General features: G+C 42.0%; 1 protein-coding gene across 3 annotated transcripts in view; it reads left to right on the top strand.

Annotated features, from left to right (window-relative positions):
• CDC42SE2 (CDC42 small effector 2) overlaps positions 1-15,208 on the top strand; it is a 288,901-nt gene extending 273,693 nt beyond the window's left edge. For all 3 annotated transcript variants that reach the window (XM_044060816.1, XM_044060814.1, XM_044060815.1), the window contains exon 5: positions 13,377-15,208. The gene's annotated coding sequence lies outside the window, so the exon portion shown is untranslated. The remainder of the gene's footprint in view (positions 1-13,376) is intronic.
• Positions 15,209-17,492: the final 2,284 nt, after the last annotated feature.

Genomic DNA, 17,492 nt, shown 5'->3' with positions numbered 1-17,492 from the left:
GTGGGGAGTTCCTCAGGTAGACCCTTTTGCATCCTCTTTCATCAACTAGCAAGATTATTTTCCAGGAATCTGTGCATGAAGGTCTGGTAGACAGATGCCTTTTCTTTGGACAGGAATGTTCCTGTATGTTTTCCACCCTTTCATCTAATATCCAGGTATGTCTGAAGATTCAGATTGGAATCCCCAAGGTCATTATGGAGAATCGCTTCTGGCCTAGTAAACTGTGGTTCTCCATTTTAGACATGGCCAGGAGCAATTATCACGTTTCTACCCAGACCTGGGTCTACTCTCACAACAGTGGTATTTGATTTACTCTGACATGAATCATTTTCAGTTTGACTGCCTGGATGATAAGGTCTTAATTCATTTTAGGCACCTGTTTACTGAGGATGTGCAGTAGGTACTATGGAGGCAAAAAAGCTTGCTACTAGCAAATTATTGGAAATGATTTTCTAGTTGGTGCCAACAACATAACCAGCATTCAGGGCTATTTATTCTCTGAATTTACAGTATTTTTCAGTTACTATACAATGGCCTTTCTTATTCCTCTATCAAAGTTCATTTAACAACCTTTTCAGCTTGTCTGCCCATGGATCCTCCTCATATTTAATTTAGTCTGTCTGTTTTTGAAAGGGGATTTGCATGACAGGGCCCCCCAGGAAAGCCAGTGGCCCCTCCTTAGGATTTTAATTTGGTATTAGAGAAGCTAACAATTTTTCCACTTATTTGGCTGACTTGAGGTTAACATGAAAACCGTTTTACTGATTACTCTTCTTACAGAAGTAAAAGGATCTGAGTTGCAAGCTTTATGGTGAATCAACCTTGTCTTGTCTATAGGAACAGGGTTGCTCCTTTTATGCCTAAATTTGTATCAGTTTATTTTGTTTTCTTTCTTGAACCTAAAAATGAGGGAGAAAGGATACTCCATACTCATCAGATCAGTTGTTCATTTTCATGTGAAGGTAGGAAAGAAAAACGTGACAAAACCACCCATTTCCAAATGGTTGTCTGAGAATTACCTTTTGGTATACTTGACATAAAACTAAATTCCAGGCAATGTCAAGGCCCACTCTAGCAGGGCCTTAGCTTCATCTATGGCTTTTTGGAAAGGGTTGGATTCTAAAAGTATTCTGGAAGCTGCTGCTTGGTCATCTGTACATTTACAAAGTACTGGTAAGACCATTCTCCAGGGGATCCTGAACCCTTCCACCTCCCAAATGTAGTTAGCTATGGTAATCTACACACAAAGCTAAGGCTTCTGCCATAGTGATCAATATGATGAACATAGTACAGTTTGTAAGTAAATGTTCAAATTATCACTGGTACAGTAGCCACTCCCTCCATCCCCTTTGTTTTTGGAGCACTTTTTATGCCAGGGTGTGGATATTTTATTTTTTGTTAGTGTTGTAGTTTTAAGGCTCAGTTTGTCCCTGTTTTAGCAGGAAAACTTTGAAGGGCTTCACACCCAAGCTCGTCTTTCTGTCAGCTCATCTTGAGCTACCTGACAGGCCAGTAAGGTGTTCTGAAACGATTGAAAGCTGGACAGCTGGTCTATCCTAGGCAGGATGTAGGCCATATAGCCAAGGCTACTGCAGTACTTGCACAAGTGTATTTTCTCTGAAGTGTTGTACAGTCTCTTGTTTTATTTTTCTCTTTCTGATGACCTCAACTATGGGAAAGTGCTAGAGCTAATGCATTTGGTGTGGCGATGGCAAGTGCCTCCACTGAAGACATTATAGGAGGCTTTGTTCTCTCCCATGTGAATCTTGGAATAGTACCTCTTATTGATAGAATAACTATGCAGGTAAAGGATAGGAGCGTCAAGGGCTTGATTTGGTGGATCCCATCTATAGGAGACTTGAAATCCTCTGATTCCCCGAAGGCAGGCTTGGAGCAAGACACACTTAGCCAACTCCAATGTGGTGCAGCAGTCCTCAAGAATGAGGCTTTAGTGAAGAGTACTGAGCCCCACCTCCCGTAAGAATTCTCAGGACATTGATTTGTGAAGGGTGTTTATGCCTCTTGATATTCTCTTTCAAGGTGCTGAATTACCAGCCTCATAGGGCTTTTTCAGCATGATCTAGCAGATTGTATACTAGATGTGTTGATAAAGTTCTCTATGATCTCATAAGGAAATCTGAGTCACAGGTGGCAACAATGGCTGTTCCTAAGCTGTTCAAAATAGATAATACAGTTGATGAGTAGGAAATGGTTTTGCAATGCTGTTATGTCAACATACCTGGCAAAAGCATTGTAGATGTTCATCGTGTTACCCTGCTGCAGTCATCACACTAGGGTTATCCTGTCGTCAGGCGGTCCCGCAGTCGGCCGGATTTCCAAAGTCTTGGTCTGACATCTGTTGCTGTCGCCTCATCCCTGACGTCAGTGCGCCAGGGGTACAAATACTGCAACAGACGCCATTTTCTTCAGTCTTTCTTGCTGTGCGGTGCCCGAAGCAGAAGCAAGTTCGCAAGTGCCGGTCGGCCGACTCCTGAGATTGTCGAATCCGAATTTCAGACCGGAGTCTTCTATATAAAGCTAAGTACCCCGTTGGGGAAACTTGCCCCATTGGGGAAACTTTTCTTGCCTCAGGCCGATGTCAGAAAAAGTTAACAATTGTATTTCTTGTGGGAAGCAAATACCTCATAAGGATTTTCATTCTTATTGCATACCTTGCCTAGGCCCTGATCACGACATCACTTGTCGTTTTTGTGCTAGGTTTAATAAGCGTACTATTAAAAGACGATTTGATTTCGCACAACACTTTTTTGGTAGAAAATTTAACTATAACATGCCGTCAGAGCTACCGGCGTGCACAAAAAGTGCAGGGACAAGGACCGATAGCCAAGGCCTAACCCCGATTCCGAGGCCTCAGTTGATCCAGTCTCCGGTTCTCCGGTTATCAGTGAGGCTCCGACGCAGCCCCTGACTACCGCAGTTCTGGAACCCGAGACCGCTACGGATATTTTGACGGAATGTACTAGGCCGACGCAGCCTTTTACTTCAGGCCCTTCCGACGATATACCTTCTAAGGACGTCGGTGCTTCTGAAACGCCATCGGTTTCTGAGGGCGTTTTCAGACAGACGACTCTCAGTCAAAACGTTTTCTAAGTCTAAGACTCCTTCTAAAGCTAAAAAGACTACACTTCAGTCTCCTGTTCAAGGCCCTATGCCTAAGAAGCAGATGCTGAAAATGGCTGAATATTTGATTTCTCTTGTCAGGGGTTCTCAGCCTCCTCCTGACAAAAGGCCTAGATGAGGAAGATTCTGCTTCTGAGCAACTGTCTATTTTTTCGGATTCCTCTGAAGACCAAGATTTTTCCTACTCTCCTTATGAATATTCTGATGCTGAAGACTATATTCCCTCAGCTTCCCCTCCTGAAGACTACTCTTTTGGGGAAACTTTACACACTGAGAGAACATTTCCACTGGGAAGGTCAGGATTACTCTGATTCCAAGAAAAGGCTCAGAGAGTTTATTTTACTCCCCCAACACAGACCTCTAAGCCATCCCACCTGTTTTGGATATTGTGGATGTCTGTTTAGAATCCAGTTTCAACCCAGACTCTCTACCTCTGCTCCAGCTAAGCCTGACAGATACTACAGAGTACCTGATTCCCACAAATTTCTTTACAAAAGCCCAGTAGCTGACCCAGAGACCATCTCCCAGGGTCCCAAGGGGGCTAAGGCTTCCATGGCTAAAAACCCAGTACCTTCTGAGAGGGACTCAAGAGCACTAGACAGGTGGGGGAAAAAGGTTTACACCTCAGCCACATTAGCTATGAGAACACTAAATTATCAATTTCGTATGCTCAAGTATCAGCAGTTTCTAATATCTCAGTTAAAACAAAAGGTAAACCTCCCTTCCTCAACAATCTGAATTGAAAGAAGTACAGGATTTGTTGCACGCCACCGAGCAGGTGGGCAAATATACCTTACAATGTGGGTTTGATTCTTTGGAGGCCTCCTGCAGAGCAGCTGTCACTGGATCAGTTATACATAGGCATGCCTGGTTAAAGGAACAAAGTCTACCTGATCATGTTAAAGCAAAACTACTGGATGCACCCTTACAGCAGGATGTTCTTTTTGGAGTTAAAGCAGAAGAAGTGCTAAAGAAAATACCCTTACAGCAGGATGTTCTTTTTGGAGTTAAAGCAGAAGAAGTGCTAAAGAAAATGGAAGATAAGGCAAAATCAATGCAGACAGTCAAAGATTTCCTACAAGTACAACCGCCTCGCTTCAGCAGAAACTGGCCAACAAAAAATTGGTCCTTTCCAGCCACTGACAGACCTCAGAGGGGTAAATACAGGCGCCCAAGGGGCAAAGGACAACCACAAGCCCAGTATAAACCTCGCCAATGGGGCACTCCAACCCAGAAAGGAGGAGAAGATGGGTCTCAACCCACCAGAAGGCAAACTCAATGACTTGCACTTCAACTGGCCAAACGAAGCTCTTTTGTCAGCCCCCTTGGGGGGGAAATCTAGCGCTTTTTGCAGACAACTGGCACATGGTCACAAAGGACAAATGGGTCCTAGACATAATTTTACGAAGATACAGATTCCACTTTCACACCTTGCCAATGAAAAGAGGAATGCCAAACCTGCCACTAAATCAAAGGGCAGAGGCTCAAAAACAAATTACAGCTCTCATGGCCATGAGAGCCATTCAACGGGTACCGATTCAAGAGTAGGGCCAAGGATTTTACTCAAGGCTCTTTCTAGTACCCAGAAAGGACAATGCTTGGAGACCAATTCTGGACATTTCAGTTCTAAACACTTAAGTCCCAAAATTCAAAATGCTAACACTACAGCAGCTACTTCCCATGTTGGGCAAGGAAGCATGGCTGATAACGTTGGACCTCCAGGAGGCATACCTGCATGTCCCTATCAGACAAAGTTGCAGGAGATACCTCCGTTTCCTTGCAGGTTCAACCCATTACCAATTCTCTGCACTGCCCTTTGGCTTATCTACTGCGCCCAGAGTTTTCACAAAATGCCTGGCACCAGTAATTGCATAATGCAGACAAAGAGGAATTCAAATATATCCATACCTGGACAACTGCCTCATCCAAGCAGAAAGAAAAGACATACTCTTACATCATCTGTCTTTTGTGAAGCATCTACTAAATTGTCTGGGGTACACAGTAAACGAAAATAAGTCAAAACTAGTACCCTCTCAAAAAATGACATTCCTGGGTGCCAGCTTGGACACAACGGCCAAGAAGGCTCATCTTACACCAGACAAGCAACTACAACTAACTCAATATTTCAAGACAATGGCAACAAAGACCCAATTAACTGCAAGAAAAATTTTGCAGGCTTTGGGCTTCATGGCATCTTGCATTCTGATACCATTTGCAAAACTGCATATGAGGAAATTACAGTGGTACCTAAAAAGTGTATGGTCTCAACACAGCCACAGCTTGGACACAGTGATATCTCTCATTCCCTGCCTTCAACAGGAATTTCTATGGTGGGCACAGGCATGTCACCTCAACAAGGGTCAGCCTTTCACCTTGCCCCCAACCAGGCAAACTATCGCAACAGACGCTTCAGACTATGCCTGGGGGGGGGCACGCAGGGCAATGCATTCAAGGCTTATGGACTGCAGAACAAAGAAAACTGCACATAAATCGAAAAGAGATGCTAGCTGTACAGAAAGCTCTGACAGCCTTCAAGGATCTACTACATCCAGGATAACTTGCAATAAAGACGGACAACACCACAGTAATGTGGTACATAAACAAGGGGACACACATTCCTACCCTCTTTGCAGGCAAGCAATAATTTTATGGAACACAGCTCTGGCCTACCAAGTCCAGTTACAAGCTCAATTCCTGCGGAAGCTAGACCCACAAATATTTACAATGATAACTCAAAAATGTGGCCTACCAAATATAGACCTGTTTGCCAGTCCTCAAAACTACCAACTGACATTTTGTACAAGGACATTCCACCATCAAGCTTGGAAAATGGATGCTCTCTCCTTCAGCTGGAAAAACCTGACAGCATATGCCTTTCCTCCATTACCTCTTCACACAAAGCTTCTTTTGAAGGTCAAAAAGGAGAAACCTCGACTAATTCTCATAGCCCCAGACTGGCCACACCAGCACTGGTACCCGCTATTGAAGAATATGGCTCACAGCCCACCATGGATATTGCCTCAAATACCTCATTTGCTCATGCAGCAAAACAAACAAGATTCTACACAGCCAGCTAAAAACCCTAAACCTGGCTGCATGGCAAAACATCCAACCAGCCCCTCTTTCACAAGCAGTTCTGGATGTCATTCTGGAAGCCAGGAGGCCAAGCACCAGGAAGGCTTACTCGGACAAATGGAAAAGGTTTTCTGCCTGGAACCAAGCTGAAGGCCAAGACACAGCTCAGCCTCATATGCCTCACATTCTGCAGTACTTAGCAGAGATGTTGCACAAAGGACTTTCCTTCTCCTCAGTTAAAGTCCATGCTTCAGCTATTTCAGCTCACTACGACACAAATCCACCTTTATTTTCACATCCTCTTCTAAAGCAGTTCCTCAGAAGGGCAAAAAACATTAGACCACCTAGAAGAGCTCCTACACCAACATGGGACCTAACTTTGTTCTGGAAAAACTAACGTTACCTCCCTTTGAACCAGCTTTCTCTGCAGACCTTCAGTTCCTATCTTGGAAGACTGCCCTGCTCCGGGCAATAACTTCTGCTAGGAGAGTCTCAGAATTACAGGCACTAATGGCAGTGGAACCTTTCCTCATTTTTAATCAAGACAGAGTTTCTCTACGAACTAATCCTTCCTTCATGCCTAAGGTGGTTTCCAGTGTAGCTTTAAATCTAACCATCCATCTACCCACTTTCTTTCCTAATCCACAGAACAAAGGTGAGAGACTCTTGCATTCCTTGGACCTTCTCAGGCAGCTTTGTTACTACTTGGACAAAACTAAGGTTTTCAGAAAAACTGACCAGCTCTTTGTATCCTATGCTACAGCTTCTCAAGGGAGGGCTATATCCAAACAAACCATCTCTAAATGGATAGGCCATTGCATACGGTTCTGTTATACCCATCATGGGAAACCAGTTCCTACTACCATTAGATCCCACTCTACCAGGGCAACAGCTACCTCTACAGCCTTTCTCAGAGGGGTTCCTACCAAGGAAATTTTAGAAGCTGCAACTTGGAGCTCAGTACACACCTTCACCAAACACCATCACTTACCTCTTTATTCTAAGTCCAGGGCAGGCTTCGCCACTGCAGTTCTGCAGGGCCTTATTGCCTCCACTAACACTCTGATACCTCCACCCTACCTTAGCTTTGGGACTCAACCCAAGTGTGATGACTGCAGCAGGGTAACACGATGAACATAGTACAGTTTTGTACCTACCATAAATGTAGATGTTTGAGTGTTCACCCTGCTGCAGTCCAGGTTACCCTCCCTCCAACCCTTCTGATCTTCTGGCTAAATCTCTGCTATGCCTTACTGATGTATTTGCTTATAGCTGAAGGGATTTTGTGTTTGTACAGTGTTCTCACCATTTGGTACTAATTTTGGTCACCTTTTTTGGGGGCACCTGACATCTGGGAAAAGAAAAACTGTAGAAAATGGCGTCGGTTGCAGTATTTGTACCCCTGGTGCACTGACGTCAGGGATGAGGAGACAGCAACCGACGTCGGACCAAGACTTTGGAAATCCGGCCAACTGCGGGACCGCCTGACGACAGGATAACCCTAGTGTGATGACTGCAGCAGGGTGAACACTCGAACATCTACATTTATGGTAGGTACAAAACTGTACTTTTTGCAGACAGCTTTAAGGCATCTTTAGTTAATGCCCAGTATAGTGGAGTCACCATGTTCACACCTCAGATGATGAAAAAGATGCTGAAAAGTGAGAAAGAACAAACTACTTGCATCTGGTAGACATCAAATTCTCCACTCCTCAGAGAATTTTTTGAGGAATTAGAAAGGTGTTAGGAACTTGTGGTTCAAAGAGATTCAAAGGCAAACTTTTGAGCAGGGGTCAGACGCATGTTAATGTTGTTGTGCATTTTATGAATGGGTACTGCCGTTTAGGGCAGAGGCAGTCCATAGAACCAGTGATTCTGTAACTGTCCTCCATGGGAACCTTTTGCAGAATCCCTGCAGATTTGCCCAGTTGTCAAGCTCTAGAAGCAGCGGGATTGAATCTTCATCTGCAAGACATCACACATGGCAAAGATCATGTCTAGAGGTTACAAGATTCTTTTTACCACTGCCTAAGGCCATCTTTTCCACTTCAGTCTTATTCCTTGTCAGAAGGCTGCCATGAAGGTGAAGGCTGCCAGCCTCCTACTTAAGGCAGATGCTTAAGTCTCACTAGACCAGCTATGCTTTGGTTTTGAGATTTTATGGTAGAAAAGAAAATGGAGGCTCTCTGGTCCATATTAAACGTAAATGGCCTAAACCAATATATACCAAAAACAGTTTTTGGATGGCCACAAGAGTCTCTCCTTCCTTGTATATAGGGAGGCAACTGGCTGTGCGGTTTAGATTTACAATATACCTATCTGCATATAGAAATTGTAAGGGGATCTAGAAGGTTCTTGCTCTTCAATCGTTGATTCAGAGCCCTGCCATTTCATTTCACCACAGCACTTTTAAGTAAACATATGGTAGTGTCACACCTGACATTACAGGGAAGCATAATATTTCCATACCCAGATTGTCTTAGCTGATCCCCGTCCATGGAGTCACTGAGCTACACCTTTCACTTGTGTTGGAGATTTCTTTGAATACTTGCAGATTCCTAACTGAAGCTGTTGCAGTCACACATGTTGGTTGGTTGCTGACTAAATACTGACTGAACTAGTTGGCATTCCACCAGAGAATCATTTACATGCAGCCAGCTAAACACACAGTACTGTTTTGCTCTGCTTCTACTGCAGCATTGGGCTTCAGTGTGCTGGTGCTGTTAGAGGAGAATTCATTTTATTTATTTACCAAATACTATGACTGGGTTCAGTGGTTCCAGATGTCAGATGCTGTTTCCCAAATCATTTATCTCTAGCATATGCTACACCTTCACTGGTGGCGAGATGAGACCAATATTTCACAGAGCGGTCTCCTTATACCCCTCTTCTCACATTCACAATTCCCATGGGATGGGTCAGCCCAGGGGTGAGGGAGGCATTGCTTAGGTAGGTGATCCAAGGAACATAGTCATGCTTATCTGCCCACAAATGTTAATTGAGGTCAGGTCTTTGTTACAAGCCTTTTAAGACTCCCTTCCCTAGGGTGCAGTAGCCTTGTATATTAATATCATGAACTGATGATCCCTAGGGTGCATTCGCTTTGTATACTAACATGAAATGATCCATCAGTCCAGTGGGCTTGATCTTTTGAGCATATGACTGAAGAGCTATGTGGCCATCTATGTAGTGAAAACTATTTCCCCGTCTTCCTGCCCCCCCCCAAACAGGAAGTTGGATGGATTCATTTTAAAGTAAATTCAGATACAACCACAAGCATTAGGGACATGTTTGTTATCCCTGTTCTCATGGACCACAATATACACATTTAGTCTGCAGTTCAAAAATCATTGAAGCTGATTTGACTGCAACTAAAAAAAGGAATTTCATGTCAGCACAAAGGATTAAGCCTCTAAGCTGCTAATGAGCTGCTTTCTGTCATCAGATTTGATTCCCTCTGCCTCCATTCATCTACTGAGTGACTTTGAGCAAGTCACTTATCCAGAGTATCTGGAGCAAGTGAGACATTGGACTAGAGACATTGGACTAGAGACATTGGACTAGAGACATTGGACTAGAGACATTGGACTAGAGACATTGGACTAGAGACATTGGACTAGAGACATTGGACTCCTGGACTGCATGAAGCTGAAAATGAAGTATACAGAAATGATGGCATCAAAAGGAGATTAACTTAATTTCTCATCTCCAAAATTTAGATTCTGTTGTAGTACCACTGAATGCCTAGAAGGGAGCTTAGAGATAGAATAGCTTTCAAAAACTGCTCGATAACGGTTAGTCCCCATGAAAGGTTCTACAGGAAAACGGGCAATAATAGCGGTAAAATGTGCCTTTACAAAGTAGTAAGACAAACCTGTGTTAAGAAAAAAGTGCTAAAACAAAGTACCAGCTATGAAGAACTTAACCACATATTCACATAACACTGTTGCACTCATAAATCCAGGATCTGACTTAGACAAAGTTGGTCTAGCCCAGCTTTCAGACCTTTGCACCCTTCACCCACTCTGCCTGCTCTCTCCTTTCCCAGGTGACACAGCCGTACTCCCACTATAAAGTTGGATCAGCCCACACTAACTTCAGTTCATGCTTGATTAGGGAGTCCTCAGTGATTCAGTCTCAGAAGGCACTGGTGTCCCTCAAGACCAAAACTGTGCTTGGTCGTTGGGTGTACCCCTTCCCCAACAAACTGCCCTCCTCAACTACAGGCCAGTGCTGTATCCAAGAATTCTACATATTCTAAACATAAAATGTTCAGATGAAGCAGCATTAGCAAGAGAACTGGGAGAGGATGTGAACCAGTGCCCATAGAAGTACAGGAATTGAAGGAGGGAGGGAAAGTAGCACTGCAACAATGGCTCTACTATTATAGTAAGCTTCTTGCGCAGTTGTGTTATATTCTTTGTATGGCTCACTACTGTAGTCACAACCTTTGTGAAGATTCTGAAAACTTGTGCTGTGAGTTTGTCTGCCTGATGCAGAGGTGTAAAGCATTGACCACTGCTCGGATAACAGGAATTCAGATAGTGGGTTTGTAGGCAGTGTCTAACATAATGAGGTACAGATAATGGCAAGCATGGGGTAAAAAGCACCTAGAAAAAAATGTTGCCAAGAGGTCAGCTACTTGTAGAACAGGCTGCAGGAGCCCTGCATAACAGTGTTGAGACCAGCCCTTGGAGGGGACGTCCAGTTTGTATTGCTTAATATTTTGGACAGAGGTCCAAGTTGCTCTCTCGAGAAGAGCCTGCCTTTCATCCTCTTTAATAAAGGCAGTTTTAACAGATGCTGACATGTAGAATGTGGCTTGGTATGTTCTTGCAGTATGTATCTTACCTTGGGTGGAGCAGCAAAAGGTAATGCAATGAGCAAAGCATTTAAAAATAGTTTGAGTCTGAATTCTTGTGCAGCATCTGTAAAGGAAACCATCTGTGCAGTTTTCCCAGATCATTGTTTCTACATATGTAGTACTTTATCTGCTTGTGGACATCCAAGGAAATGCAAACCCCACCCCCATTCTGGGGGTAAGGGAAGACTGGTAGTTGAATGTTGTGATTCAGATCCAGATCTGTCACCTTTATGCATACAAGAAGAAAATACCCGTAGACTGGCTGTTCTTATGGAAGACCCTTAAGAGCCTGGAGCTCAAGTATTTTCCTTGACTGAAGTAATCCGTGAAAGTGCTGTTTTCCATTTCAGGCCACCAGAAGTTGCCAACCTCCCCCCCCCCCCCCCACAAGATTTTACATAAGTGCTCCTACTGGCACCTGATCTCCCCATTTTGTTCTGCAGGGACAGGTGGTGGTTAAAAGTAGGACAGGGTCAACCAGTGACCAAAAATACCTTTGCTAAATTGATGGCTTTTCTATTGTAAACTATTGGGGATGACAAGGCTAGTGAATTTTACCACATGGCTGTCAGTCTTCCCCTTTTTCAGACATTGACTTTGGATGCACATTATAGAGGCAAGGTAGTTATCTCTAGTAATCCTGCAGAGATGCTGTACTACAGGCACCCATTTGAGGATCCTGTTGGGTATTCTAAATCTTAGGACCATTCAGCATTACATAAACCCTGCAGCTGTGTCTCACCCTTTTATCCCGGTTTCTTCCTCATCTCCTGTGTCATCCCCTTGGTTACTGCCTCTCATTCATCCTACCTCCATGATCTGTTTGCATCTCTCACTTCCTCTCCTTTGTACTTCTCTTCCTCTGCATGCATGCTTCTCTCCATTTCTGATATGCCACTATTCCTGCAGCATAAGCCATCTCAGTTGTCAGGGCTACATCTTATCCAAAAGTTCCTGTAAGCATAATTCCATTTTTTCCATCCATGTTTTGACAATGTAATCTGCTTCTTATGCTAAATATTGTAGCATATTCTTGAATCTGTAAATGTTTTAGCAGATTTTTGTAAATGTTTTGTTCATTTCTTATCTGATACTATTCACCTCTGCTCTCTCCAGATGGTTTCCATTGAGATCAGTGCACTACCCTGATGTAAAAAACTAAATTTTGTACTGTAATACAGTTGTCTGATGTACTTGTCTTATTTCAAATAAGTTTCATTGTTTTAAGATGAGCTGCAACACTAAATGTGCCTGGCATTTTGTACACATAATGGGTTTGATATCAGTATTCATCCATTGCTTCTTGTTTATAGCCTTTTTCAAGTTATTCAGCCAAGTTCCAAACTCTTCGTACAGCAGCTTGCTGAAGTTTGTGTTCATGCTTATGACTGTAAGTTTGCATGTAATAGAGATGCTGTAACTTCTCCCTGCCAGTAGAACATGGTTTGTAACATCACTGTCTGCCAGAAACTGAGGGAAGCATGTGATGTTTTCATGGTCAGGCTACCATCTAATGATAAAAGCGTGAGATTGCACCCATGCATCTTAGAGAATGTCTAACTGCTGAAAATACTGGACCAAAGACTGACGGTAACATCTGGCAGAACTGTACACATTATTGGTGGGTTTACTTTCAAAATCTCGCACCTGCATTGTGAGAGTGTTCATATTTCCGGACTGGAATGTCTGAAATCAAATGAACAAAAAATAAGACCGAATGAGGTATTTCGGAAAAGTCGACATCTCAGAAATATTGACTTTACTGAAAATACCACACTTATGGTCAAAACCAACAAAAGTTTTGCAGGGGGGCAAGCCCTTGCACCCCTCACACCCCCTGCTACTTGTATATACAAACTCCGAGATCACGCTACAGTGAGGGAAAGGGTACATTTCCCGAGCTCCACTGTAGTGCGATCTGCATTCAAAATGTTGAATTCACAACAGTGAATGCTAGTGTGCATTCGCTAGTGAGTTCATTTTTTTTTTTCGTTATTTGCAAATGTCGAATTAGGGTATTTGGTCTTTCCAATTCGGGCAAAGTCAGATCTCCCTTTTGGTAGTAAACCTTATTGATGCAACGGTGTTTTAGTCCTACACCTGCTGTTAAGGTGAGTAATCCCACACAACAGTAGTTTATGTAGATTGCCCTTATGTACTGACCTTTGTTCCAGTGAAGTCTGTTTGAAATGGTGAATTGTTTTCTGTGTGTGCAGCTTTTTTGAGAGGAAAAATTCAGTTTGAAAGTGTGATTACTTTTATTGTAGACAATGACGTCCTTTATTCTGCTTTTCAGATTCCTGGATTTTTCCTCCTTCATGTGTTTCCTATCTGCCTTGGTGACTGCTTTCTGTGTTCTTTGGATGAGAACAGCATGATGAGTTAATTGTTCAGTCCTGAGATGATTCTTCAATGAAAAGTGTGTGGTTATTCTCCAAGGATGCTTTTTTTGGACAGGTCCTATTGAACCTTTCAGAGGCTCGCACCAGTTCAGCTGCCTCACAGAATGCCACGGACATGATAGTTACTTTTGTTGTAATTTTTTTTATTTTAAAAATAAAGATCAAATTTTAGCATGACTATTTTTGCAAGTGCCATCGCACAACATCACAGAGCTTGTTGCTTTTTTTTTCGTCTTCAAATTAGCTGTCAACAGTGTCTTGATTTTTGTGTGTATGATTGCATTGTCAGGTCAGAGACCTGCTACACAAGCACAGCAGACTTCCAGCCCAGCAAGACAGCAAAGTAGATGACCGCATTTTTTTTGTAAAGTATCTTTTCTATTTCTTTTGTGCCAAAACACTTTCTAGTGCGGACTGATGATACTTCTGCTGACAAATGCTGGCTGTAGCACCAGGTACAAACAGTGATTTCCCATTTGTGAAAATGGGTTTGTAATATAGCTGCTTAAAGAAACTAGTCCGTTCAACTTGTCTTATAATTCTTAAGAGAAATAGCTTGCATTTCACATACCATTCTATTGTAAATAATGTTCAGGAGTCTAACCTTGAGCATGTATCTGTATTAGCTGAAAAGGAAAAATGTGATGTAATGGTGTTTACAGTCTGTCTGGTCCAGTTTTATGTAGCCTTTGTTTGCAGAGTCCTGAGCTTGTAGTGATATTGCAGAATTTCTGTAGGCTTTCCTAGCAGACTGGCTTCCAGGTAGTAAATATTGAAAGATACCTGTCCTGCTGTTAGCAACATTGTGATATCTTTGAACAAATGCCAGCGAACACATTATCCCTCCTTACTATATAGATGTAAGCATCTTCCTCAGGTTTCAGATTTCACTAAACATTGTGGGCATCATATGCCAGTTGCACTGTTAAGTATTGATGTGAACCATCCGTCTCTGAATTAGTGTAGTTTAGACATTGAGGGTTTGGATTTCTCATGCGCTTATTAAAAAAAAGTGGGTCAAGAGTTTTGTCTGGAATTTTGAGCTGCTACAGAGATGGGGCATTATTAAAGTCCTAGACAGAAGGAGGAACTAGTATTAGTACAAACTATGGGCACTATTTAAAAATGAAAGCTATACTCAGATATATTTATTTAAATTTTATTTTCCTTTTTGTGTTTTGTGCCTCCATTATCCCTCTGGAAAGTTATAAAAATAGACAAAGGGCAGTCGTACAGAAACATTTAAGGCCCAAGCTGGTGTCTTCATCAGCAGATCATTTCATTTGCACAGTTAGGTATCTATGTGTTTTTAAAGGTTTTTGAGGGGCTGCACTTTATTCCATTTTATTGCATGTAATTGGGAAGTGAAATTCTTAAAACATAAGGGATTCTTTCAGTGATATTTTTGTTTGAAGAGAAAGGTTGGCTAGGCTTCTGGTAATTTGGAGTAAGGCAGTCATTTAAGCACTGTTCTCTGACTTTTTCATTGGTTTCTTGGAGTAGATAATTTGTCCACAGTGGTCTTGCATATTGACATTTTATGTCCCCTACAAGTGAGTTTCGTATTTTATCTTGAAAAAAAAACCTCAGCCCACATCTGATAAAATCTTGCATATTTTTATAAAAATACATTTTTGTACATCATGGTGAATCTTGATTAAATTTAGTTCATTTGTTTGTAGATACTAAGGTATAGAGTCTGATTCAATAAATGTTTCCTTTCAGACCTTGTTTGTCTTTTTTTGGTTTGCCCCAGTAAATTAGTACATTTGATTTTACTCATTTTAATGGTACTGTACTGTGTCTTGCATCTTGGTGAATGGAACATGTGGGGATTAACAGTGCACTACTTTTTAGCCAGATGTTTAATAAACTTTACTTCCACCTTACAAGAATGGACTTTTGATTAAAAAATAGTGTCTAAGAGTATTTTTTTATTTTCTACTTAAAGCCATCCTGTCTGCCAGTTTTGGTAGTGTGCAGGAATCCTTCCAGTCACACAGCAGCATTTTAGCTAACAAAGTAGCATATTGTGCATTTTAATTGGTATTAAATCTGTATGGGGTACATTGTAACCTATATGTATTGGTGTATTGGATTGTCATTTGCCATATCCCCAGATTAGTTTTTGTCTGGAGCTCATTATTCCTAAGGACAGATGGATAAGAAAGCACATTTCCTTGCTAGGGAAAATGTTTAGCGAGAAATAGAAAGCTGCAAAGTGCTGCAAAGCCACCCAAAACAGTGAAATTGAAAAGGATGAGATTTTGAAAAAAGCAAACGGCAAGTTTGTAATCGACCATATGCTTATGCATTCTGGGGCCAAATTCAGGTAAGTAGCCAGACAAGCCTACCAGAGGGGGAGAGCATCTTTTTTATATCAATGTGGAGAAATTGCTAAGTGGCTGCAGGTGACGCCTGAGAGTTGGGCGCTTGATTACATAGGGATGAGACTTTTTCTGTGCAATTTTTGCTAATGCATATTTTTTTGTAACCTGTATGCAAGAATTGGTGACAACAGTTTTTCCTTTTTGGAAGGCTGTTTGCGGATGCCCAAAGAATCTTCCAGAAATCTTTGAGTACATTTTAGAAAAATGTCTTTCCCATTTCTGCCTTGTTCAGAGGTGATGACAAGAGCTCCTGTGCTGCATGCACAAAAGGCTTGTATGGTTTAGGGGGAATTGTAGACGCACACCACATCATGGGTGGTTCCATGTTTGAGTTTGATACCATGACTTAAATCAGACTGACTCTCTGTTTGTCAAGATTTAAATGGTCCATTTTTTTTTACCTCCAGTGTCCCGAGATTGTCATTGAATTATTTCAGCCGTATGCTTTCTTCCTTGCAACATTGTTGTGAACACCTTCAGCCATGAGAAGTTTGCAAGGCACATCATCTTGAGGCCCCATCAGTATTTGCACCTCAGACTGACTCTGTGCTAGTTTTCAAACAGTTTAGAGCATCTTCATTTGGCAGTTTTTACAAACTTTGAATGACTTGGAAACTGTCACTGAGAAATGTACAGCTGTCAGTGTCCAATACTGACACCAGGAAGGATACCCACTGCAGCTGTTGCATGCAATTCTAGCAAATTTGCAAAATACTGATTCCATTATATAGTGAATAAAGTTAATTTCTATGCAGATGTAGTGCTGGGATCCATTTCCGGATAAAGCCAACATCCTGAGGCTTTCCTGGTTTTGGGCCAGAGATGTACAGAGGTTGCTTGTGAAATGCAGGTGCAACCTTTTTTTAGAAAAGGGTAAATCAGTTGCCATAGATTGTGTATTTCTTATTTAGGCAGGGAAGGTTTGGTATCCTGGAAATTGCCTAAAATTTGTAATGTGCTTATTCAGAATTGTTTTCATCTTCACAGTATGGTCTCCAAATATAAAAAACAGAAGCATGTTTCAATGTCAAATGTGATAGTCTAGTAAAAAGACTAAGGGAAGGCAAGATGTAGGAGTTGTACAGGCATTACATGGTTTAGCAAATGAAATTGAGCAGGAAAACAATACTCCTGAACCATTTCTAATGCATTTTGGTTTGTCCTGAGATGTAGCAAAAGGTACAGTACAAAAGTACTAAAGCAGTTATAACTACTAAGTTAGTTTTTATTTTAGCAAATATTGTAACACAAGTTTTTTCAAGGGATAACTGTAGAACACCTGCTCAGCCTTGAAGTACATAAGTCATAATATACAAAATCACCATTATGACTGGTAAATGCTTCCCTTCAACTAACATTGCATACAGTATACTGTGCTGCATGAGAGCTCTGTTCACTAGCCTTGCACATGAACAAACACTATTAAGTTGTTGAGTCTTTCGGCTTTTCCTGGTTAGGGGTCGCCACAGCGGAACTCCGGTCCGCTAATGATTGGTATTTGATTTTTATGTGCCGAGTTACCAGACCTGACGCACAACCTTCAATGAAGGTACGCCCATTCATGCATGTCTCCACGCAGAAGACGCTCTAGCTGGGAATTGAACCGGACAGCGTCTTACC

Source organism: Protopterus annectens, chromosome 2.part0, assembly GCF_019279795.1.
Source record: "Protopterus annectens isolate FY-2018-M chromosome 2.part0, PAN1.0, whole genome shotgun sequence".
Classification (NCBI taxonomy): Eukaryota; Metazoa; Chordata; order Ceratodontiformes; family Protopteridae; genus Protopterus; species Protopterus annectens.
Note: the sequence above shows the minus strand (reverse complement) of the source record. Positions and strands in the feature narration are given on the sequence as shown.